Source organism: Lytechinus pictus, chromosome 3 (assembly GCF_037042905.1).
Source record: "Lytechinus pictus isolate F3 Inbred chromosome 3, Lp3.0, whole genome shotgun sequence".
Taxonomy (NCBI): domain Eukaryota; kingdom Metazoa; phylum Echinodermata; class Echinoidea; order Temnopleuroida; family Toxopneustidae; genus Lytechinus; species Lytechinus pictus.
In genome coordinates this window covers 81,804,287-81,831,067 of record NC_087247.1, presented here as the reverse complement: position 1 = coordinate 81,831,067, position 26,781 = coordinate 81,804,287, and positions in this window count along the sequence as shown.

Below are 26,781 nucleotides of genomic sequence, written 5' to 3'. Positions count from 1 at the left end.
AACTTGAATTTTGGGCATATTTTTGTGTACGCCCTCTATTGGTGGAAAATAATATGGCAAGAAAATTTTCATTTTTCATCTCTATTTTTAATTAAGAAAAAAATACTTTAAAGAATCAAATTTACTAAAGGGCCAAGTTGTATGACGAATAGGTGTAATGGAAACTGTCAGTGTAAAAAAATCAAGCATTTGTCCCAAAGAAAAAGAGAAAATAAGCCAAACATTGCCATCCTTATTTTGCCACACATGGAGATATAACTGAGAACAAGGTTATATCATAACCTTGTTCATTGAATGAGTGGATAGTAGGAATACTCTGACTCTGTCTTATCTTGTCTCTGTACACTTGTTCACTGCAACCATCCTGCCTGTGGGGAATCTACAGGTAGGACTATGGTAATTGGTAAGCCAATGCTGTTCATAGCACACACTTTAAAAAATCATTAAAATAACACTTTTGTGACCAAAATTACTAATTTCCATACAGTTGCAATTTATTTTTCATTAGTAACTTGGGAATAATTTTTGTATTCAACAGAGTGCTCAAAAACTTGAATTTTGGGCATATTTTTGTGTACGCCCTCTATTGGTGGAAAGTAATATGGTAAGAAAATTTTCATTTTTCAATCTCTATTTATAAGAAAAAAAAATTTAAAGAATCAAATTTACTTAAGAGCCAAGTTATAATGATAAATAGCTGTAATGGAAACTGACAGTGTAAGAAAAACAAGCATTTGTCCCGTCCCATAGAAAAAGAGAAAATTAGCCCAAATTGCCACCCTTATATTTTGCCACACATGGAGATGTAAGTTGTAACTGAGAACAAGGACAGGTTATATCATAACCTTGTCCTTGTTCATTGAATGAGTGTCTCTGTACTGTAAAATTACTAAAAATGATATGATTCATGCAACAACCTGTATGTTTAGCGCTGATAATCTATTCTTTTATGTTGCTATTTATTTCATTATCATTTTCTTAACAATGTTTTCGTGAAAGGAAGAAATAAATGAACTAAGATACATGTATGGAACTTTTCCCGAAATGCTGCTCAAGGGAGGCCATGCCTATTACAAATGTGTGCAATTTCTTATCTGTACGAGCGAATACGCCATACCCCGATTTCTTGATCCATGCATTCGAATAGTACATGAGAAAAATCACCGGCTACATCATCTAGATGTCAAAGTGTGCAGTGCGACGTAAGAATGAACTCGATTGTTAAACGTGTTATTTTTTGTATGGTACCACAACAAATCGATATTACCAGGATCAGCTCCTGCGTTTCGAGGGCGACCTCTGCCACGATCACGACCATGGCCCGGTCCAGGACCGCCAGAGCCACGTGCAGACCCACGAACTCGTCGTCGATTCTTCATGACGATCGGCTCAATTTCCCGGTATACAATAAGGCCAATAGCCTGGCGCAGCGCAGCATGTACCGTATACCGTATATATACCGTACCGTATTTGCATGCAGCTAGCTGGCTCGCGCTCAGCTAAAGCTAAGAGTGTTACATGAGTACGGTATGGCAAGCCGTTTGCGCCCAAACAAATTTCCCGCAATACACCTACGGTATAGACATTTCCTGTGGAAATTTTCAAGTTTGATTAACAAAAATCGGATAATAGTACAGCGAGCCTCAATTTGGTCCAAATTACCAAAATCATGGAATTCAACATCTTTGGTTCTCAGCCTCAATAGGAACAAAATTACAAAGTTCGAGAGCGGAGCGCGAGCGGCAGAGCTCGGGCTACCGGTATAAGATTTTTAAAAAAATAAAAATATTAATATAAAAGCTGTTGTGGTTGTTGTTGTTGTTGTTGTTGTTGTTATTTTGAATAGGCAAACTAGTCAGTTTTGATTATTGTTGCCTTGTTAATTTGCTTTCCTTTTTTTTAGTTTCTTCAAAAACATTAAGTTCTTTGTTGAAACTGAGTCTAAAAATTAGTTAGGAAAAGTAAAAGGAAAGAAGCAATTATAGGAAAGTTCTTAGGAAATCGTGCAAGACCACCTCTCCTGCCCTGTATAGCAACTGTTACGTTCATTGTATATTTAAAGAGGAAGTTCACCCTGAATAAAAGTTTGTTGTAAAAAATAAAAAAAATAAATAATAACAAATATTGGTGAAGTTATTAGAATTTAAATTTTTATTTGTGACGTCATTAACAAGCAGCTGCCCATATGAGATGCATGAATTTCATTCTTTGATGACTTACTTTTGTTTTCCTTTCATGATCTGGGGGCCGTTTCATAAAGCTGTTCGTAAGTTAAGAGCGACTTTAAGAACGACTGGTAATCCTTTCTTGTGGTAAATGGTATATTCATTTGCGATGGTTTAGCGCGTGAGAAAGGTTCACCAGTCGTTCTTAAAGTCGTTCTTATCTTACGAACAGCTTTATGCATGGGCGGAAATCCCAGGGGGGACAGGGGGGACGTGTCCCCCCTACTCAAAATAGTAGGGGGGACACAATATCAAATGTCCCCCCTACTATTTTTTGTCTTTTATGACGGTAAGAAATGCATCATTCTAAATCGAAATAAAACATGTATTTTGGGACGAGTTGGGACGAGATGACCGTACTTTTGGGATGATAACCTTTTTTTTGCTTGTCAAATTCCCCCCCCCCCCCCTATTGGCGGAGCAAAAAAAAAAGGGAAAGAAAGAAGGAAGGAAAAAGGAGGGAAAAGAAGAGAAAGACGACGAGTGCATAAAATAAGATGAGGGGAAGACTTGGAAAATAAAAAGAATCTTTCGTGCCACTATATAAAATTTTCGCTCGTGCTTCGCGCTCGCATTGCCTGTTAGGTGATTTACATATCTTGTTCAATATGGGGCTCAAATATCAAGTTTGTAAGTCAATATACAAAACATATTTCACCTCGGAAATCGAACTTTCATTATTTTGTGTGATTTACAAATTGATTTTTAAAAAGTGCTCTGTAAAAATGTCAGTTTAATGGTTTGAATAATTTTATCAACATTTGCTGCTTGCGCTGCGCACTCGCAAATTTTGATTTATCAGGTACCTATTATTTTCGTGTATTCCATAAAGTTTTCAAAATATCCCTTTTCAGGTCTGATTGTCAAGACGTATCAGCTAGCATTTTGATTGGCGAGTTATGTATGTTTCAATATTGATTATGCAACAAACTATTTAAAATCCCCTTTACATGACAGTTTATCAAAAATTTTAGCTCGCGATTTGCGCTCGCATTAATGGTTAAAAATATATTACCTGATGCATCCTATTCATAATTACAAAAGTTAAATGTCCAGTTTTTATGCCATAATATCACCAGATTTCGCGCCCTCATTAGGCATTAATAAATATGATATTAATTCAATAGTTAAATTGTCCCTTTTGTTTCATCTCGCGCTTAGCAAGAGGAATAGGAAGATAGTCATCATTTTCATTACATGTCATAAAGATGTCCCTGTCCTATGTCAAAACTCAAAGTAATAATAATGAAAATTTTAGCTCTTTTTTTTAAGTGCGATCCATATCCATCTTACAATTTTCCTACAAAATGCTTGAAATATAAAGGTGTAATTGACTCTTTTTTCAGATCGGAATATCAAAGTTTCATGATTTTCATGATTAAAGATGTATTTAGAATGCCTAGATTCTAGGTCTAAATATGAAACACGCGCGCGCATGTTTATTCAAATACTCAACTTGTTCTCTATTTAAATCATTATCCAGTTTCAGATCACAATATCAAAAATTTTCTGCTAGCGCTTTGTGGTCGCATTATTTATGTAGGAAGACCCCCTATAACTCATCCTTTTCATGATTTACAAAACATTGATTTTGATTGATTTATTTTATTTAAACACGGTAAAAAGCCCTCGATCAGCCTATGGCTGTTTACAAAACATAAACAGAGTGGCCCATTTTTAGGTCTAAATCTCGATTTTTTTTCTGCTCGCGCTTCGCGCTCGCATCAATTGTTGAATTATATAGCTACCCTGTTCACGATTACAAAAATTGATTAAAATTTTCCATTCTTTCTTTAGAAATTTTCAAAGTTTTTCAGCTCGCGCTTTGCGCTCGCATTTTTTGATTGTTGAAATATGTAACGCCTTCATGGCTAAGTGCAAGCAGTCCTTAACAGGTACCTTTTCAACAGGTACCAGTTCAAATCGTATATAAAAATTTTCTGCTCGCGCTTTGCGCTCGCATTATTAATACTCATCCTTTTCATGATTTACAAAACATGAATAGAGTGTCTCGTTCAGTATATATTATAGGAGTAAATCTCGAAATTTTCCGCTCGCGCTTCGCGCTCCCATCAATTGTCTACTTATATACCTATTCTGCTTGAGTTACAAAAAGCGCTTAGAATTTATATTCTTTAGGTGAAAATGTAAAAAAAAAAATCAACTCGCGCTTCGCGCTCGCATTATTTGATTGTTAAATGCTAACTGCACGCAGTCTTTAACAGGTATCTTTTCCATCAGTTCATTTCTGCTCGCGCTTTGAGTTCGTAGTAATTTTTTCAGGATAACAAACATTGCCCACAATGTTCAAATTTTAGGAAAAATACATAAAATTTCCAAAAAATTAGCTTGCGCTCGCATCATATAAATAAGGATTATATATGAATTTATAAGAATAAAGCTAAGAAGTGACTAATGAGGACTACCCCTTCAAAGAAACAAACAAATCATCTTCGAGCTGCCGATCGGGGAAAATATGGCTGAAACAAATTTCCGCCCCCCTCCTATTGGCGAAGGCTGGATCCGCCCCTGTGTCCCCCCTACCTTTTGGGAGAGATTTCCGCCCCTGGCTTTATGAAACGGCCACCAGGTGTGAAATGATTTGTATATTGATATACAAAAGGTACAGTAAAAAATAAATTTTCTGATAAAATGACGTTCCATTCATTTTTTCCAATTCGCCATGCTCGCATGTGACGTCACAAATCTAATAGGCCCTAATAAAAATTCTAATAACTTTTTAATTCTTTGATGGATATTTCTCAAACCTTCGGCAATATTTTTACTATATTTTTTGGCTATTTTTACGATAAACTTTTTGTTAGGGTGTAATATTCAGATTTCCCGGAATTTCCTGGAAATTTTTCATTTCCCAAAATTTATCTGAAAATGATCCGGATTTCTCGAATTCGGGAAATTTCCTTCAAAGTGGAAACACGTACTGAGCAAGGTTACCAGGGGCCCGTTGCAGAAAGAGTTGCAATCAATCGCAACTCAAAAAATCATGCGCAATTTGATTTTCGACCAATCAACAATGCGCATTTCGGACTTGCGCATGATTTTTAGAGTTGCGATTGATTGCAACTCTTTCTGCAACGGGCCCCCGACCGGTTTATGCCTGGTACGGTCACAAAATTTGCGTAGGCAACAATTGCCCGGGCTTAGTGGCCGCGCGAAGCCAGGTCAATAGCCAGATATTCTGAGCTAATAAAACATTTTAAGGACTGTGCCATTAAAAGATTATGTATTATGTCACTGATCAAATAATGCGAGCACGAAGTGCGATTTGATTTGATTTATTTATTTCCACATTCCAATAACAAAAGTGTAAAATCCTTTAGGCTCAGCATAACATAACAACCAAATGACATAATGAATAATATATGCATACATACATTCTAACAATCTAATTGAAATATATTTACACCTGATGAATTTCATTTTTTAATTATTAAAACAAATAGCAGAACAAAATATATTCATATATCGACATAATACATTTTGAGATGTAGGGGGAGACCTCCGTCTTAAGGGTCAAGTCCACCACATAAAAATGTTGACGTGAATCAATAGAAAAAAATCCTACTTACATAATTTTCATCAAAATCGGATGAAAATAAGAAAGTTATGACATTTTAAATAAGTTTTGCTTATTTTTCACAAAACAGGGATATACACAATTCAGGGACATGCAAATGAGACAGTCAATGATGTCCTTCACTCACTATTTCTTTTGTTTTTTTATTGTTTAGTTTATACATTATTTCATTTTTTACAGATTTGACAATGAGGACCAACTTGAATGAGACATATTAAACAATGCCAATTCAACATGTTCAGTGAGGAATTAATCGCTGTTTCACTTGACAATGAGGAGAAAATTAGAATACTTCATATTTCATATAATAAAATACAAAAGAAATAGTGAGTGGATGACATCATCTGTCTCCTCATTTGCATATTGACCAGGATGTGCATATTTTGTGAAATTTATAGCAAAACTTTAAAATGTCATAACTTTCTTATTTTACATCCGATTTTTAAAAAATTGTTTGTTGGATTTTTTAATTTTTATTCAAATCAACTCCTGGTTGGGATGGACTTGTCCTTTAAGCTTTTAAATTGATAAGGCCTCGAAAGGAAAGGGGAAAAAATAAACAGTGCAATAAAAGAGACTTATCTTTTATTGCACAAAATAACAGGAATATTACCAAATAAGTATATAGGAAAAATATTCAAATGAGAAAGTTATAATTATGATGTTGATAAAAGGGAAAGTGCAGACCTATAAAAGACCTTAAAAGGGGACATTGTAAGCAATTTTTGTATTCATGATACATACCTGTCTCACGAAACAAACAATACGAGCGCGAAGCGCGAGCCGAATTTTTGTATTATTGACCACATAACAGGGACATTTTAAGGACTTTATTTTTAAGGAATTCATGAAGAGCATACATATCTCGCTATAGTCATCTAATGCAAGCGCCAAGTGGGTGCTGAGTTTCTTTAGAATGACACCTAAAAACATAAGGTAATCATGGCATGGTACGTATATCTCTCTAATCAAATTTTGCAAGCCCGAAGCGCGAGCTGAATTTTTTTTCAGACCTGAAGATGGGCATTCTAAGGCTTTTTTTTTGTAGGAATTCATTAAGACCATCAGTATTTCACTAACCAAACGATTTGAATCTTTTTTTTTTTACATTTTAGTAGACTTGTTAACTGCAAAAAAGGGGTGAACGCTGCATTTTTTAGTACAAATGTCCCACTTGGCACAAATGTTCCTTGAGTCAAAAGAAAAGGATTCATCCAAAGAGACACGCTGTATCTATGCAAATAAGCAAGTAATTTGCATAAATTTGCATATTATGTCGATATAGTAAAAACAAGTATTTCAGAATAAATTTTTAACCAGAACTGCCCTAAAATTGGAAATAAAGACTTAGGGTAAGAAAGGGAAGAAAATTGTCATAAAATAATTGGGATATCCTTGTTTATTATTACCTAATTTACATAAATTATGCAAATTATGATTTAAAACAGAGTATTTTTTCATGAATCCTGAACTGTTTTATAAATAACAGCAATTAATACACAATGTCAACATTCTACATGGAAGAGAATATATTAGCGAAAACATCGATATGCTTCATGACAGTATTAGTGTCTTAATTTGCTTAGAAAGAGGGCAAATATGTCAAAATGTATGACGTGATATTGCGCTAAAACGAGACCAAAACAACCTCTATATCACAGTCACACTCACGAATCGGACAATAAAGCGATCAATGGTATGTCATTCGAGATAACACAATCTCAACACAATAGCTTCCATCGGCTTCTCGTATCGCTTTTGTTGGTGTGTCTGCCATACCGTAATCTATGGTATATACGGGCAAAATGCATTTCGGTATCGGTAAAACACTATTAATTTTGTTTTATTTGTTTCTAATTTGTTTCTCTTGGAAAATCTACAGGAGACATTGCTTTGCAGGTTACTGCTTTAATGAAGCTCTGGCACATGAATCATGACGAACGTACCCCACCTCAATCCATATTTTAACTTTATTAAAATATATATCTTTTGGAGACCCCGAAGTGGCAAAACTGCATTCCCCACGGCATTCCCGCTACTTTACAAAACCAGTTTGACTTGTATTATCGACTTGGAAAAGACAGAAGTATGAGACATCAGTTAACATGTTTCCAGAAGATAGTTTTTTATTTTTTATTTAAGCCTACGTCCATGGGAGCCCTCCGAATTTACCCCATCCCCTCTCTGTATTTCGACACTACATAAAAAAAAATATCGTGTTTTAAAGCCACCGGCAAGGCAAATTGCGTTTTTGGTATAATAAAGCAACTTTTATATCTATATTTCATATTTATCTATATTAATATTAATATTATTATTATCATTAATATTATTATTATTATTATTGTTATTATTATTGTTGTTGTTGTTGTTTTGTAGTTTGTAATAATGCTCTAGCACAGTAAAGGCTATAACCCAACATGAGCATGCCTAGGATACCCTTTCCCCTTTTGGTTTTATGTATTCAAAAATAGTTTATTGTCTTTAGAACTCATATCTTGGAATAGATTGAGGTGAAAATACTCTACAATTGACATGTAGAAGAGCTGTGGTACATTGAATAAAAGCCACACGTAAGCTCTAAAATACCCCTTTATTGATTCCACTCTATGTTAAATTTAAATATTTTTAGAGTCCATTCGGAAGAAAGATACATTTCTACTACACACAGTAAAGCCTCTTTACTTTCTCCTCTTGAAAAAAAAAACATAGAAGGCATTGTTTTATATCGCATAAAATAAGTTCGTGTACATGACGGTGGCCTGTCGAAGTTGCCCAACCCTTTATTTTGTTTTGACAATATATATTTAGAATATCGTCTAAATGAAGCCCTCATCTGGAAAAGGGCACTTATTAAAGGCAGCATCTACATTATATAGAGGAGGCCCTGGTACTTGGAAGCGGGGGCTGAAGCACCCGCAAGATTTTTCTGAAGGGGGGGGGGGATGTGCTGCGTGTGTTATTCTCCATAGACAGCACCCCCTGGAATTCCGGCAGATGTGACAAAACGAAAAAAAAAAAGAAACGTTACCAAAAAAACCCCCTTCATTTTGTAGTGCAATCCATTTTGTTTATTTGCTTGTTAAATTTCTTGATGTAAATTTGAAAAGCAAAAAAGTTTCAATGTAAAATTTTGGTCCGAAGAAATTTAACAAGCTTCAGTCCCCTCTTCCCAGTGCCAGGGCCTCCTATATATGGTGTAGATGCTGCCTTTAATAAGTGCCCTTTTCCAGATGAGGGTTTCAGATCATTTAGACGATATTCTAAATATATATTGTCGAAACAAAATAAACGGTTGGGCAACTTCGACAGGCCACCGTCACGTACACGAACTTATTTTATGAGATATAAAACAATGCCTTCTATGTTTTTTTTTTTTTCAAGAGGAGAATGCAAAGAGGCTTTACTTTGTGTAGTAGAAATGCATCTTTCTTCCGGTTGGGCTCTAAAAATATTTAAATTTAACATGGAGTGGAATCAATAAAGGGCTGTGTGGCTGTTCTTCAATGTACCACAGCTCCTCTTCATGTCAGTTGTAGAGTATTTTCTCCTCAATCTATTCCAAGATATCAATACAAACAAAAGTAATCTTTTAAGAGTTCTAAAGACAATAAACTATTTTTGAATACATAAAACCAAAAAGGGAGAGGGTATCCTAGGCATGCTCATGTTGGGTTATAGCCTTTACTGTGCTAGAGCACTATTACAAATGGCAGAACAATAATAATAATAATAATAATAATAATAACAGTAATAATAATAATAATAATAATATTAATAATAATTATAATAATATCAATAATGATGAATGTAAATATAAAAGTTGCTTTATTATACCAATAAACGCAATTTGCCTTGCCGATGGTTTTAAAACACGATATTTTTTTTATTTAAAGTCGAAATACGGAGAGGGGATGGGGTAAATTCGGAGGGCTCCCGTGGGCGTAGGCTTAAATAAACAAAAAAAAATTCTTCAGGAAACATGTTGACTGATGTCTCATACATCTGTCTTTTCCAAGTCGATTATACAAGTCAAACTGGTTTTGTAAAGTGGCGGGAATGCAGGGGGATGCAGTTTTGCCACCTCGGGGTCTCCAAAAAGATATATATTTTAATAAAGTTAAAATGTGGATTGAGGTAGGATACATTCGTCATGATTCATGTGCCAGAGTTTCATTAAAGCAGTAACCTGCAAAGCAATGTCTCCTGTAAATTTTCCAAGAGAAACAAATTAGAAACAAATAAAACAAAATTAATAGTGTTTTACCGATACCGAAATGCATTTTGCCCGTATATACCATATATTACGGTGTGGCATACACACCAACAAAAGCGATACGAGAAGCCGATGGAAGCTATTGTGTTGAGATTGTGTTATCTCGAATGACATACCATTGATCGCTTTATTGTCCGATTCGTGAGTGTGACTGTGACATAGAGATTGTTTTGGTCTCGTTTTAGCGCAATATCACGTCATACATTTTGACATATTTGCCCTCTTTCTAAGCAAATTAAGACACTAATACTGTCATGAAGCATATCGATGTTTTCGCTAATATATTATCTTTCATGTAGAATGTTGACATTGTGTATTAGTTGCTGTTTTTTAAAAGCAGTTCAGGATTCATGAAAAAATACTCTGTTTTAAATTATAATTTGCATAATTTATGTAAATTAGGTAATAATAAACAAGGATATCCCAATTATTTTATGACAATTTTCTTCCCTTTCTTACCCTAAGTCTTTATTTCCAATTTTAGGGCAGTTCTGGTTAAATATATATTCTGAAATACTTGTTTTTACTATATCGACATAATATGCAAATTTATGCAAATTACTTGTTTATTTGCATAGATACAGCGTGTCTCTTTGGATGAATCTTTTTCTTTTGACTCAAGGAACATTTGTGCCAAGTGGGACATTTGTACTAAAAAATGCAGCGTTCAACCTCTTAACAAGTCTACTATTTAGACCAGAATAAAGGGACATTTTAAGGACTGTTTTTTTAGGAATTCACGAGCAACTTATATCTCACCAAATGCGAAAGTAAGCACGAACTGGAAATGTTTTATATTTACAGTACGTCCCAAAAAGCTATACACTTTTGAAATGGCTACCAAATAAAAAAATATATATATCACTGGGGGGAGGGGGGGGGGGGAGACGTATTATGAAAAGCCAATAAAGTCAACTTTCAAATGACACCAAAAAGTTGTAAAACCATTCATGCTTGAGCGAGCACTGCTCACTGAAACAAAGGGTATGAAAATTATGCTGGGCCGGAATTGGCCTTCCAATTTCTTTCAGGTTTTTGTTTGGAACTTGCAAAGTTGAGGGTTTTGTGATGAATTAATGATCAATTGTGATCAGTTTATTGTTTGAGAAAATATCATGCGTTATCAAATTGAAATTTAATGCACGAGTGACCATGAATTACAATTTTTAGATAGTGCTGCATTTTGACTTTATCATGTGGACCTCAGCAATGTGTTCATGAGAGTCAGGAGAAAAGGGAGTAAGATATAAGACTTAAGTAGGTGAAGTACGTTGATGGGATACCGAGATGGGATAAAGGTCATTGGAACATTTAGCAACCCCTCCCTCCATCTCTACCCCCCCCCCCCTCTTCTCTCCTCCTGAGAGACTAAGCTCGGCTAGGCTGGGCAGGAATTAGCCTTTGAGTGGTTAGTCACTTGGAACTTGCAAAGTTAAGGGTGTTATGCTAAATTAATGAGTGAGATAAGTTTTGGTTTCTTAGGCAAATTTCATCAGTCACTCAATTGAAATTTGATGCATGAGTGAACAGGAATTGTAATTTTAGTGTAGCATATTTATCATGTGGACCTCAGCAGTGTTCGTGATAGTCAGAGTAAATGGTACCTGTTACAAGCAAGAGGGTGAGATATGGTAAGACTTGGTTAAAATGGGCCTTTTCTTTTGTCCTTTTACAATTAAAAGTCATATGTACCCCCTCCCCTCCACCTTCATGTACGTCCCAGGCTCCCTGTCTCGGTCTCTTAGTTGATTGTAGCCTATTCAAAAATGCCAACTGACCGGTTTCTGGTGGTCATTTTTTTTTCATTCAATGATTACCAAGAAATTGACTGATTATGATTATTTTTGAAATAACTTATTGAAAAAAATGAATGTTTGATTGATCAAAATGCACATTGAATGAGTTGATTTATTGATAAATTGTTGATTGAAAAAAATGATTGATAGGAGAAAGTTGATGCCCCAATTCGGAATTTATCATTAAATAAACATTTTGCTCTGGACGTCACGCGTACATGACACTAGCAATCAGTCTCTGAACAGGAGGGGAGGGCGGGAGGGGGGGGGGTTAAATGTTCTGCTGACCCTTTTTCCATCAACCTACTTCTCTGACTATTTCCTATCTCACCCCATATTCTCCCGACTCCCATGAACACATAGCTGCGATCCACATGATAAAATTGAAATGCTGCCCAAAAAGTGTAATTTGTGTTCACTCGTGCATTCATGTTCAATTTCATAATTTCTGAAATTTACTAAAACAACCAAAACTGATCATTGATTTATCACAACGCCCTTAACTTTGCAAGTTCCAAGGGATTTGCCTCTTAAAAACTGACAGAAATTGGAAGGCTAATTCCGGCCAAGCATAATTTTCATACCCTTATGTTTCAGTGGGTGGTGCTCGCTCAAGCATGAATGGTTTTTCCAACTTTTTTGTGTCATTTGAAAGTTGACATTATTATGTAAGTGTTTTCCCAAAAAGTGATATATTTTTTTTATTCGGCAGCCATTACAAAGGTGTATAGTTTTTTTGGGGGACGCACTGTTACAGTAGACCTCAAAAAGTGGCAATCACTTCAAGAAGTCATGAAAAAGATGTGAAGTAACTACATAAAAATAAAAGCTCGATGTGCGAACAAATATATTTGGTGTATATTGACTTAAAAAACGGGATGTTTTAGTGCCATTTAATCCCTTTAAACAGGATTATTTATTAAACAGACAATATCCGAGCACCAGGAGTGATGACCACATAGGCCCTAAGCAAAATGTGTTTCATAAAGTTATGACAAAAATCTTATGTAATATGATATATATAATAGACCTACTAACTTATGATATTTTTGTGTTTTTTGCCAACTGCAGATGGCTGAACATGAGGTACTAGTCTTGTGTTCTGTTCTTTTCAGATCTGATTTTTGCCAACTGGGCAGTAATTTTACAGCTCTTTACCGACTGGAAGAGCCTATAGTGTTTTGCCACTTTGATAGGCCCACTCCATAATTTACCAACTACTAGTATACTATGGCCTCATTATGTTCAACTTTGGAAATTCACCCACCCCATCTTCTTTACCTAGTCCTGCCTCTCCCTATTTTGCAAAACTAATGTGTCGGTCAAATCGTCAATAATTGTGGTATAATTTGAAAACTTTCAGGGTTTTTGTTGCCCACTTTGTGTTTTAAAGCTCTATCTTTTGGTCCTTTGTATTTTGTAGGGCCCTGAGCCTGCCTACATGGACTTGGATTTGCCAAATGGTTATATTTACTCTACAAGTCTACATTCTGTAACCTTCTTCGAAGGTACATGTAGTACCTCTATCAGGCTCACTCTTTCTTTCTTTTCTTTTTTTTTCTCTTTTTTTTTCATTCCTCTTTCTTTCTTCTTTTTTTTCTTTCTTTCTTTCTTTCTTACTTTCTCTCTTTACTCCTCCCTTCCTCCCTTTCTTTCTTTTTTTCTTTCTTTCTTCTTTTTTTTTCATTTTTCTCTCTCTCTTTCTTTCTTTCTTTCTTTCTTTCTTTCTTTCTTTCTTTCTTTCTTTCTTTCTTTCTTTCTTTCTTTCTCTGTTTTTCTTTTTCTCCTCTATCCAGGCGCGGATCTAGGATTTCGTAGGGGGGGGGGGGCTGGGCCCAAATTTGACCTGATTTTGGCGCCCCTGTGAACTTTTTTAATAATGGCTCCCCCTCCCTCCCTGCTAGGCAAACATAAATGCCTTCATGCATTTTGAATTATCCTATTTCATAATCACATGAAAAAAGGAAACTGAAGACAAATTTTCTTGGGGGAGTCAATATCGAAAAAAAAAAGGTTAAGTTTTTTAAATGACATCATAACTTAGAAACTATATGGTCCTAGTTTATGAAACTTGACCATAGGGGTGATCAGATATTACTAAACACCCTTCCTGAGTTTCAAGTCACATAACCAAGGTCAAAGGTTATTTAGGGTCAATGAACTTTGGCCAAGTTGGGGGTATCTGTTGAGTCAGGGACCCTCTCACATCCCTGATTGAATTACCATAACTTTGAAAGTTTACGAATCTGATTCATAAAAATTGGACCTATAAGAGTAAGTAAGTATCACTGGACATCTTGTGCGAGTTTCAGGTCACTTGACCAAGGTCAAAAGGTCATTTAAGGTTAATGAGCTTTGGCCATTATGGAGGTATTTGCTGAATTATTATCATAACTCTGAAATTGTATTGGTCTAGTTCATAAAACTTGGACATGAGAGTAATCAAGTATCACTGAACACCGGCCCTTTGCGAGTTTCAGGTCACATGCCCAAGATCAAAGATCATTAAGGTCAATGAACTTTGGCCATGTTGGAGGTAATTATCAAATTGCTGTCATACCTTTCAAAAATATAGTTCATGAATTGTGGACATAGGGGTAACCAAGTATAACTGACAAGTCTTAGGTCACTCGATCAAGGTCAAATGTCATTTAGGGTCAATGCACGTAGTATTGTATCATTATATGAATGGTGTTTTGTGAATAATTATTTATAGTAGTTTTCAAGTCAGCAAGATGATTTGACTGAGCTTGAGGTCTGGGCTGAGAAGTGGCAGCTACGTTTTCACCCAGATAAATGTACTGTTTTGAAGATTGGAAGAAGTAGGTCTGACTCTGAGTATCATATGACCAAAGGATCGCAATTGGTTGTTCTACGTGAATGTGAGAGTGAGAGAGATTTAGGAGTTCAGGTAGACTCGCGTCTTTCTTTCAAGAAGCACATTTCCAAAGTGGTGTCAAAGTCTAATAGACTGCTTGGTATTATAAGAAGAACTTTTGTGCGTTTAGATCGACCTATATTAAGCGTATTATTCTCCCAATCTTAAAGTATGGCCAGGCTGCGTGGTCACCATATAAGCTGGGTGAGCAGAGGCGGATAGAGTGTCCAACGTAGAGCTACTAAGTTGATCCCAGGTATTAAGCACCTATCATACTCTGAACGTCTTCGCCTCCTGAAATTGCCATCACTCAGTCACAGACGTAAAAGAGGTGACATGATTGACGTGTACAAATATCTGCATGGTTACTATGATACAAATTCTGATCTTTTCTGTCTGAGAAATGGTGGTAAAACACGTGGTCATTCCTTAAAGCTAGAGAAAAGATATTCACGTCTTGACGTGCGTAAGTTTTTCTTTGCTAACCGAGTGATAGATGTTTGGAACAGTCTCCCAGAAGACGTAGTTACTGCTTGTTCAGTGATTACATTTAAGAATAGACTGGATAAGCATTGGGAGAAGATTGCCTATGATTTTGAGTGATTTTCGATTCTCGTGTGATCTCATGGAATTTTTTTTGCTGTCTTTGATACCCCTGCCACGCCTCCCCGCCAACATAAGCAGCAAATTGTCTGAAGGAGAGCAGCAGTAGACATTTTACTTTGATCGATGAACAGGCTTAGTCCTACAACATCGTTGGAGTAAACTAAACTAAACTATATAGAATCGCGTAATGCAGGTACATAGCCAGAGGCGCCCCGCTTGTCTGTTTTAAGCCTTTGGGGTTTTGATTTCGTTAACCTAGCTCTCACCAGAGTAGGCCCTACTAGAATTGTGTGAGCGGGAGCTATATCTTTACTAGCCGTTTTAGAGTAGCCTTCAAAAATTATTATTGATGACCTCTTGGGGAAAATGCAATCTCGTAGGCAATCGACTCATTATGACAATCTCCTTATCAGTGGTGTACCTGGGATTTGTTCAGCAGGGGCGCACGGGGGGGGGGGGGGGGCTTGAATATTTGTAGGGGCACCAAGATAAAAATTGGTGTGGGGTGTGGGGTACGGACCAAAGTTAAAGAAAATCTGAGATTTATTCTAAAAAATAGAATGAGGTATCTCACAAGGCCTTAATGAGTAATGCCAATGCGAAGCGCGATCTGATTTTTAAAATTATTTTCATATATTTTTATTCTGAAAACTTAAGTACTTGTTATGAAAACGATGCATATCTATTTTGTTTAAATGAATGCAAGTGCGAAGCGCGAGCTGATTTTTTTTCAAATTTCTTTAATATCCACAATAACAGCAAGTTAATAAATTTTTACATCTCAGCGTCATTATGGAAAAGATACAATTCAAATTACATTGGAATAAAATGATACAATACATTCGTGAAAGCAGTCAAATAATAAGCAATGATCATTTAACAAAACACCCTACAGTTAAGTGTTTAGATTGGAACGATTAATTTGGTTAATTTGAGGTTGCGTTTAAAAGTAAATAAGCTCGGTTAGTTCTTTATAAATGAGGACTAGTGTGAATGATAGTTTTCTGTTTAAATATTTTTTTTTAATTCAGACCTGAAGAGGAGCATTCTAAGGTTTGTCTGTAGGAATTCACAAAGACCATATAGATTTCAATAACCAAATGATGCGAGCGCGAAGCGCGAGCTGAACATTTTTGATATTCTGACCTGAAGAGGGACATAATAAGACTTGTTTGTATAGGAATTCAGTAAGACAATGTGAATAAGTGACACTGACCAAAATAATGAAGCGAGCGAGGAGCGCGAGCAGATTTTTTTTTTATTCAGACCAGAAAATTTTTACTTAAGTAAAAAATGAATTCATGGCGAGCAGACATTATCTCACCAATCTACTAATGCGAACGCAGTAAGCACGGACTGGAAATGTTTTATATTGAGACCTTAATAGGGGGCAACCACATTAATTCGTCATGAAAAAGAAGCATATATCACTACATAAAACAACAATAACTCGAAGTGTGAGGAAATATAGGTGTATATTAACCTCAAACGGGGTGTTTTATGTACAACAAGATTATGTAGCTCATTAAACAGACACTGCGAACATCAGGAATGATAATACATAATGCATAGTATAATATAATTTCTTCTATCCCGTTAAGTATTTCTTTCTTTCTCCCTCTTTTCTCCTCCCCTTTTTTTGCCAGCCGATGGGGGCGCCCCCAGTAGTTACGCCACTGCCCCCCCCTCCCCATGCTGCGACCCACGGTACACAACTGGCACTACGAGTCATTCCGAACTCAGTAAGAGATGTTGCGAGCTGTATACGAGCTTAACTCAATCTGCATAGTAGAAATATTGTGCGTTTTTCTTCTTCTTCGTGGCACTTTTCTAATTCTTCGTGGCACTTTTCATTCGTAGGTTTTCACCGACGCCGGAGTTGAATTCAATATATGGACTGATCTTTGTCAAATGCACCAGTGTTGAATAAACAAGCGCCGATGTTGGAATTGAGTAGCGGCATTGGAATCAGAAGCAAGGCAACTCCGCGATGAAAATAATCATATCTAACACTATACAGTTTCATTAAAATCTGAAAACAAATTACGAAGATATTACAATGTTTAAGTTCAGTAATATTTTGTGAAAACAGTGAAATGCACCCATGCATTTATGAGCTAGTTTTAGGTACCAACTTTTGGATGCAGAGGGGGGCAAATAATTTGTGTATAACTTTATGCCTACTTCCAAGGTAAATCCAAAGTAAATGAATATTCATTAGAGGGGCTGATGATATCATGTCCCCGTGACTTTCCCTTTTCTTACATGTCCTACATGTTATTACCCGAATCAAGGATAATTATTTCACATTTGCATGCATGTGTGTATGTTATTTTTCCTTGTAGCAAATTAAGTTGCAGCAAAAATTTAATCGATCCTTTTTTTACTCTTGGAGGGCAAATTTTGAATAGTATAAAAAAGTATATATGACACCAGTCTGCACATATTCATTAAGACGCGCATGTATAGGGCCGTTTCTGAAAAAAGTATCTTAAGACTTTGAAATGTCATGACTTTGTTATTCCTTGACTAATTTGTATGCATTTTTCAGTGTCTTTTTTTTCCAAATGTCATAACCCAGGTAACAAGCCAACGTTGGCTCCACGTTGGAAACTTGAAAGTCGTTGGACGTTGGGAAAACTTGATGGATTAACGTTGAATCGACGTTGGAAACTAGTTTGATGGAAAGATGATGGACAATCAACAATGACACGACGTTGGCAACGTTGGAAACTTGTTAGTCGGAGAGTTGTTGGACAGTCGACAATGTCACAACGTTGGAAACACGTTTGATTGGATAGTTGTTGAACAGCCAGCAAAGGCACAACGTTGGCAACGTTGGAAACTAGTTCGCTGGAAAGTTGTTGAACAACCGACAATGGCACAACGTTGACAAAGTTGGAAACTAGTTTGTTGGAGATTTGTTGGACAGTCGACAATGTCACAACGTTGGAGACACGTTTGATTGGATAGTTGTTGACAGCCAGCAAAGACACAACGTTGGCAACGTTGGAAACTAGTTCGCTGGAAAGTTGTTGAACAATCAACAATGACACGACGTTGGCAACGTTGGAAACTTGTTAGTTGGAGAGTTGTTGGACAGTCGACAATGGCACAACGATGGAAATTAGTAGGTTGGAGATTAGTTGGATAGTCAACGATGACACAAGGTTGGCAACGTTGGAAACTAGTTCGATGGAAAGTTGTTGAACAACCAACTATGGCACAACGTTGTCAAAGCTAGAAACTAGTTCGATGGAGATTTGTTGGATAGTCGACGATGGCACAACGTTGGAAACTGGTAGATTGGAGATTAGTTAGATAGTATACAATGACACAACGTTGATAAAGCTGGAAACTAGTTAGATGGAAAGTTGTTGAACAACTGACACTGGCACAACGTTGGAAACTGGTAGATTGGAGATCAGTAGGATAGTCGACGATGACACAACGTTGGCAACGTTGGAAAGTTGTTGAACAACAGACAATGGCACAACATTGGAAACTAGTGTGTTGGAGATTTGTTGGACAGCCAACAACGTCACAACGTTGGAAACGCGTGTTTGATTGGATAGGTGTTGAACAGCCAACAAAGGCACAGCGTTGACTACGTCGGAAACTAGTTCGATGGAGAGTTGCTGAACAACCGACAAAGGAACAACGTTGGAAACTATTTTCTTGGAGATTTGTTGGACAGTCGACAATGGCACAACGTTGACAAAGTTGGAAACTAGTTTGATGGAGAGTTGTTGAACAACGGACAATGGCACAACGTGGACAGCGTAATTGGAATAGTTTATTGGACAGTTAACATTGACACAATGTTGGAAACTATAGTTTGTTGGATATTTGTTTGACAGTCAACATAATATCCCGGCATAATATACACAGTGTTGAGAACGTTAGAAATTGGTTCATTGGAGAATTGATAATTGATAAAGTTGGCGGAGTACAGCAAGTCTGCATATGCCGACTTAACCCAAGACAAGACAAGACTACTGGCATAATTTCCAATGGGGCCAAGGGGGGGGGGGTCGATCAAGTAAGTTTGCTTGTCTATCCATGTCACCCTTGGTATCCCCCAGCAATAAGGGGAAAAGAAATCGAGAGAGAAGGAAAATAATGGGAAGGGAAAGAGGAACTAAAACTAAGTCTAAGGGGAAAACAAAAATAAAGATGGGGTAGAATAGAGAGGCTGCATGCACCTGGGGATGCAAATGTGTCGATTAATATAGAAAATAAAGAAGAAAAACAAGAAAAAAAATGTAGTTCAAGACCAGAATTTCCAGAAACGCCCTCGTCGATCCTTTGCAGCTGGCAAGGCCTTTCACAGTAAGTACGAGATATGTCATAGGCCTACCGTCACATAACTAGAAGAAATTGAAGAAGGAAATACAAGCATCAAATGTGCCTATTTAAAAATACCATACTATTCTGATGCGCAGAATTAGTCGCGACGTCGGACTCCTTCTGTCATGTCTGTGTAGTCTGCTTCCTTCAATTTTGAACTTGAAGAATCTGGCAGAATTTGGACTGGATAGTGGATATAGATAAGTAAATTCCAGAATATCTAGTGATCTGGAACAGTACTTATAAGCTGTATATTTAGGACCTACAATCTACAGTTGAATTTTCTTTGCACTTGCAGATAATCGGTAACTGCAACCATTGATCCCCTCCGAAAGATCACGGAGTCAGCTTCTGTGTGCGTACAGTCCGACGCTAGTATATTCGTGTACCGTAAGTAGTAGTAAAGTAGTACTTAACACCAGTCACTGCACAGTATAACATACTAACTAACCTCGTAATTAGCTTGTGTGAGTGACTAATACTAACCTCGCAATACGTGTGAGTGGGAACGAGTATGCGATACCAAGGCAATGGCAAGGCAACAGTCATTGGATGATTTTCAAAATTCAAGTAGCCTACAGTGTTGAAATCTGGTGTTGGTGTAACCCAGGCACCCAAGGGTTCATTACATGCCGCCGCGCACAGAAAAATCAAGCCATAGAAGTCGTGTGTTGTGGACCCAAGAAGTGAGATCCCAGCACGTGCGACCCACTAGTAAGAAATCCACTGCCAAACGCGGTTCGTGGTGCGAGGTTAGTATACTAATACTAACCTGGCAATACGTGTGAGTGTAACCCAGGGAGCTCCGGCCCGCTGCGCGGGCCGGAGCCCAGGGGCTTACCGTGTAATTCACCATACCCACGGTAGTAGCGTGAAGTATGGTCTAAATAATTATCCGAATAAATAGTTAAAACAGAAATTAAGCACTTACCACGATTATATGGATGAAGGTCTAACGAGTGGCAGCTTCCTGACATCGAGGCACAGACTGGAACCTAAAAAAACGAAAAGTTCTGTCGCGGTAGCTCTCCTCTTTCAGAATTCAAAACAAAATGGCCGTTTGAGACCGAGACTAATAGCACTAGTGCATTAGTATACATCTCTATGATATAGACTTTGTCAAATTCGCGCATGCGCCCTACACCCTCGGTACCGGTCTCGAACGGCCATTTTGCTATGAATTCTGAAAGAAGGAGAGCTACCGCGACATAACTTTTTCGTTTTTTGAGGTTCCAGTCTGTGCCTCGATGTCAGGAAGCTGCCAATCGTTAGACCTTCATCCATATAATCGTGGTAAGTGCTTAATTTCTGTTTTAACTATTTATTCGGATAATTATTTAGACCATACTTCACGCTACTACCGTGGGTATGGTGAATTACACGGTAAGCCCCTGGGCTCCGGCCCGCTGAGCAGGCCGGAGCTCCCTGGGTTAGTGTTGGTGTTGTGACAACACCGTACTTGAATCAGGCTGGTGTTAAGATTGACCTCGGAAAATATGGTGTATTTCCGGCAGTTTGTGTTGAAGGCTGGTGTTGATTGTCATCTGCTGAACCCAACACTGCACTGTGGCTGCATGGTGTTGATGATCTACAAGCAATTTCCCCATTCAGCAACACCGACGTACCCCAGGGATTGGGAGAATCGTGATTTAAAGTTCAGTGTTGGTGTTGATGAACTGTAGCTTAATTACGAACAGGGGGCGAACACGACGAACCATCTCCGTAAAATTATCTTTTACATTTAAGATGAGAGCAAATCATTTGAGTTTTAATACATTTCAATGAAAATTAATATTACGCTTGGTGTTGGAGCTCAGTTCAGCAGCCCTTTCACGCTCTCAACACCGTACACCGTACTTGAAATCACCCAAATGACTTGCTACCTGGCATTCCTGCCTTATTTATTATACGCTGCCTTGAATTGACTTGGTCGGTCCTGCCTGGCCTAGCCTGGACCGAGTGTTTTCCAACTGCAGTCAAACCTGTAGTTGCTATGTGAGGCATGCTACACTTGACGCTGAAATATCATTTAATAGTTATGGCACGAGCGAGACTAGGCCATGGCCATGCATATTGAGATATCAGTTGACTTCTATCTTAATCAAAAAGAGGCACTCTTTAGTTACAGTAGGCAGTAGCTACGTTACTCTGAGTGAGGCCAAGTTACGCGACCTCCTTTTTTGATTTTGTAAATACTGAGAGACTGCAATTACACATGTGAGTTTTTGTGATGATTACTGACGTTGCAATTGGCATTGCATACCGAGTCATTAAACAATTGTAGACAGAAACAGAGATTGCAACTCGCAAGAAAATGTAATACATCTTAATTTTTATTACATATGCATATGTTTTTTTGGTATTAGTCTTGTTTGAGAAAAAGAGGATGTCAAAAAAGTTTGAATGCTACAAAGGCCTCAATAAATATCACACGTAATTATCTTGATTTCTCTTAATTATGTGAAGAGACTTGTAACAGAAAGAATGAAAAGAAATGAATAGCTGTAATAATAGTTGTAATGTTTTTTGATAGAATCATGAACAGATTACAGATGATGATGGCACAGTGTTGAAAACTGTTTGATGGAGATGGCGCATCGTTGGATTTGTTTAGAATTAGACCAACAAAGAATCAACGTTACAACAACATTTAACCGATATTAGACAAACATTGAATCAACGTTTACGCCAACGTTGGACTAACATTGGACTAAAGTTGAATCAACTTTCCATCAACATTGGACCAACATTATACCAACGTTGGATCAACGTCACCCAACGTTGGACCAACATTGGACCAACGCTGCCATACCTGCCTCATCTGGACAATGATTATGCACTCATGAATATTCATTACATCAGTAAATGACCAAAATTTTAGGTAATATTGCTATAATAATTAGAGTATTTATGTTTATTCAATATTTCCACCATGAAAAGTTTCAGAAAAGTATGTGGCTCCATTACCATATCATATATAATCAAAACATATTATTCTAAGTGAAATATTCAAGGTTAAGTGTGGAAAATGATATTAACTGTATTCTGCCAAGTATAGCAAAGTTGCTCTATATATAGGAGTCAATGACAGGATACAGTGGATAGGTGTAGGATGATAGGAATAGGATATAGGATTAGGATGTAGGATTTTAGGATAGGATAAGACATATGATGATAAAGATTTGAGTGTAGAGTTGTAATGGTGGACTTCACCTTGAAACCAATTAATGTTTTGTTAATTACTGCCATACGTTGGAATAACGTTGGAGCAATGTTGGAGCAACGTTGTGACAACGTTGTAACAATGTTGGAGCAATGTTGCCAGACAACGTTGGAGCATTGTTGCTGGACAGCGTTGAACCAACGTTGTAAACATAGTTGGACTGACGATGTATGCAAGTGCACGTCCATCGCTGCTTCAACGTTGCCCATCAACGTTGCAGCAGCGCTGTTATTGATGACTAGCCGACATTATACCAACGTTGGAGCATTGATGGTGGACAACGTTGAACTGACGTTGGAAATGTTGTTGGTCTGACGATGTATGGACGTGCACTTCTATCGATGATACAATGTTGCTTACCAACGTTGTAGCAATGTTGTATTTGACTATTTAGCCAACATTGGATCAACGTTGCCAGACAACGTTGAAACATTGTTGCTGGACAACGTTGAACTAACGTTGGAAATGTTGTTGGTCTGACGATGTATGCGCGTGCACTTCTATCGATGATGCAACGTTGGCCTGCCAACGTTGAGGCAACGTTGGGAAAAAATTTCCCAACGTTGATCCAACGTTGGTCCAACGCTGTATTGTTACCTGGGAACATTCAGATTTTAAATCCGATTATTTGATGATTGTTTTTATGGAATGCAGTTTACTGCTTGATTTGACGTTCTATCGAAATCGACATTTTTTTACAAAAATTAAAAATGACAAACATGTTAAGCACTAGCACAAATATAAAATTTTAATATCAAGAGATGACATTCATATCCAAAGTAAATGATATTTCAAACTTGAGTACTTAATATCCCTTATTACGTAACATACGAAGAACTATGAACCTTTTCTTTTTATGATGAAGAGATCAGATGTACATTTAATAGTAAACACTTATCGACTCGGTTTAATTCATCTATACATTCTGAGAAATTAAAAGGATTGATCTCGGGGATGGAGGATACATGTATATCTCACATTAGAAAGAAAGGAAAAGACAAATGGCGAATATGATATATATGTTAAAATATGTCAAAATAATTTATTACTAAATTTCATTTTATTTTAAAAAGTCATAATTTTTGCACTCTCGCTGTTTTAATTTGCCCTTTACACCATGTGTGGCCCACTTAAGAATTATACTCGCATTGCCTTCGACCTCTGTTGCACCGCAAATCGTCACCCCGCGACAATTTGTGCAAAAATATACTGACACCACAAATTGTCACCCCTGCACAAATTGTCGTCTCGCGAGGCGCCAATTTGTGTAAGCAAAAAGGAAACCTTGAACCACATAATGTCGCCCATCAACATGCTCAAATTGTCTTCAACTACCAGTCTGATGTGTAGTGTATGTGCGTCCTGGTGTGCATATTGTTCTAAGGTTGTGTGTGTTGTGTTAAAGGTGAGCGTTAGTGGAGCGGTTATGTGACAAAAAATGGCCAAGATGCTCGGATCTGGCAGAAAGTGTGAAATTTGGCATACAGGGGTATTTTTGGGCGCTGATTTCAAAAATTGCCGGCCCCAAGCGATTTGACCATCGGGTCGGCCGCCATTTTGAAATCCAAAATGGCCGCCATGAAAAATCATTAAATGTCATTTTCTTGAGTTTTACATGGCATGTGACACTGAAATTTGGCATATATGGGTATTTTGGGGCACTGATTTCAAATATTGCCGGCCCCTAGCAATTTGACCATTTGGCCGGCGGCAAAATGGCCGCCATCTTGAAATCCAAGATGGCCGCCATGATATAATATTGCAATCATTTTTTCGAGTTGTATATGAACTGCGGTACTGAAATTTGGCACATAGGCTTAATTTGGGGTGCTGATTAAAAAAATTGCCGGCCCCAAGCGATTTGACCATTGGGTCGGCCGCCATTTTGAAATCCAAGATGGCCGCCATGAAAAATCATTAAATGTCATTTTCTTGAGTTTTACGTGACATGTGACACTAAAATTTGGCACAGTTACGGGATTTTGAGGCACTGATTTCAAATATTGCCAGCCCCAGCAATTCGACCATTTGGTCAGAGGCAAAATGGCCGCCATCTTGAAATCCAAGATGGCCAACATGATGTATTATTGCAATCATTTTTTCGAGTTTTATGTGAACTGCGGTATTGAAATTTGGCATATAGGCTTAATTCGGGGTGCTGATTTCAAATATTGCCGGCCCCAAGTGATTTGACCATCGGGTCGGCCGCCATTTTGAAATCCAAGATGGCCGCCATGCATATCGAAAAATAAGACCTCAAATTTCTTCTCCCTTTCACTGCAAACGTTCGAGTGCACTTAAGCGTATCACCAATACATAAAGACACGTCGATAGGGGTGCATGGTAGATATACATGTCAGGTGAACAATGGGTGCGAAGGGTGACCGTTGTTGTATGAGCTTGATTTCACCCTCCATGGAATACACTATTCCACCACACAGATTTGTCATGGTACTATCGCCAATCCTTGCTACGAGTCTGAAACTGCGTAGATTTCCCGTTTTACAGGCAAAACGATGGGAGCTATATCGCATATGATAGATTTCAACAACTGAACTTCTCTTGCAAATTATATATCGTGGAATTCATAATTTTTCGACAAGAAAATGTAAAATTTTGAGCTAAACAATGTATATCGTCATGGGTTCGATGGCTAAAAATTAAACACAAAATTTGTGCCTGGAACGTGCGGTACGGGCACATTGCTGAAGCCCCATTGAATACTGTATAAAAACGGGCTTAAGCACATGCATATATTATTGTGGTCTTGGGTGAAATTATGTTATGTATCTTTTGATTAGATGGTAAATAACCAAGTGTTTTCAAGCAATCAAAATATATGTATCATCAGTCGAAAGAGAAGAAAATAGGCTTTCTTTTTGCGTCCGAGTTGCTTTCTGTATTACACGTGTTTTAAGTTTGATGGAATCGCCCACAACTGGGATTTCCCTGTGATCTCCATAGACTTCTCTCGAATTCATTAATGTTCATCCAATTTATGGCAGCCATCTTGAAATCCAAGATGGCTGCCATAAAAAAATTCATTAAAAAAATAAGTATCATAATTATAACGTAGTTATTATTTTGAAAGTTTGCATTTTTGGATAACCATCGTGTGTTCGACAATCTGACAATGGGAGCATGTTCGCCTCTCGATCGGGAGATCGGGAGTTCAAGCTCCGACAGCATCAGACCAAAAGATTTTAAAAGAGGGGAGTTCCTTCTAACCTGTTTGGCGGTCAACGAATTAAAGGGAAGTTCAACCTGACAAAAAGTTTATTGCATGAAACAATAACAGAATAAATAATGAAAAAATATTGAAGGTTTGAGGAAATTCCATCAAATATTAAAAAAACTATTGGAATTTCATTTGGTCTATTTGTGACGTCAGATGCAAGCAGTTCCCCCATGTTTCTTATAGTACAAAATAAATGAAATGTAGCCTCCTAAAAAAATCAAAATGTTTTTATTGAAGCCTCGGTATATCAACAAACAAATGATTTCACACCCGCTCCAGAAAGATAAAAAAATACCCATGATGAACCATTTATGCATTTTATATCACACAACATAATGGGGCAGCTCGTACAGTAGCCTATATGACGTCACAAATCAAAAACTTAAAATTCTAATATCTTTGATGGATCCACCTATATCATTTTTATATCATATTTTCTTTTGTTTTTACAACAAACTTTTCTCCGGGGTGAACTCCCCTGTTTAAGGGATAGAGCAACGTCTGACTGTGTGGCGCTGCTAAATTGCTGCCGGGCTCACGATCTACAGGGTATGGGCAAAATAAATTTTCGGAGCATTTCTGTTACTGAAT